General features: G+C 59.8%; 1 protein-coding gene across 1 annotated transcript in view; it reads right to left on the minus strand.

The window, feature by feature from the left end:
• ABCA2 (ATP binding cassette subfamily A member 2) overlaps positions 1-286 on the minus strand; it is a 35,155-nt gene that overhangs the window by 31,783 nt on the left and 3,086 nt on the right. The gene's annotated exons all lie outside the window — the stretch shown is intronic.

Here is a 286-nt window from a genome sequence, read left to right on the forward strand (position 1 = left end):
CCGGGCCAGCCCACCTGAGCGGGGCCCCTGGGAGCTCAGAACAGTTCAGATCAGCAGCTTTCAACCCGTTCGCCGCGTGGCCTAAAGCTGTGGCTGAAATCCTGCGGCACCAAACGTGTGCTTTTTGCTGATCTGACCCAAAAAACAGGTCTAATCCTGACTCATCCGCACCGGGCGGCGCTTGTGTCGGCTGCTGTCACTTTTTCACGTGACCGTCTACGGGAAGAGGTCAGCGCCCGACCACACGTCAGGGGCCGCGTGTTGTAAACATCCTTGCCAGACCCCA

The sequence above is a fragment of the Myotis davidii genome, unplaced genomic scaffold, assembly GCF_000327345.1.
Source record: "Myotis davidii unplaced genomic scaffold, ASM32734v1 scaffold609, whole genome shotgun sequence".
NCBI classification, from domain to species: domain Eukaryota; kingdom Metazoa; phylum Chordata; class Mammalia; order Chiroptera; family Vespertilionidae; genus Myotis; species Myotis davidii.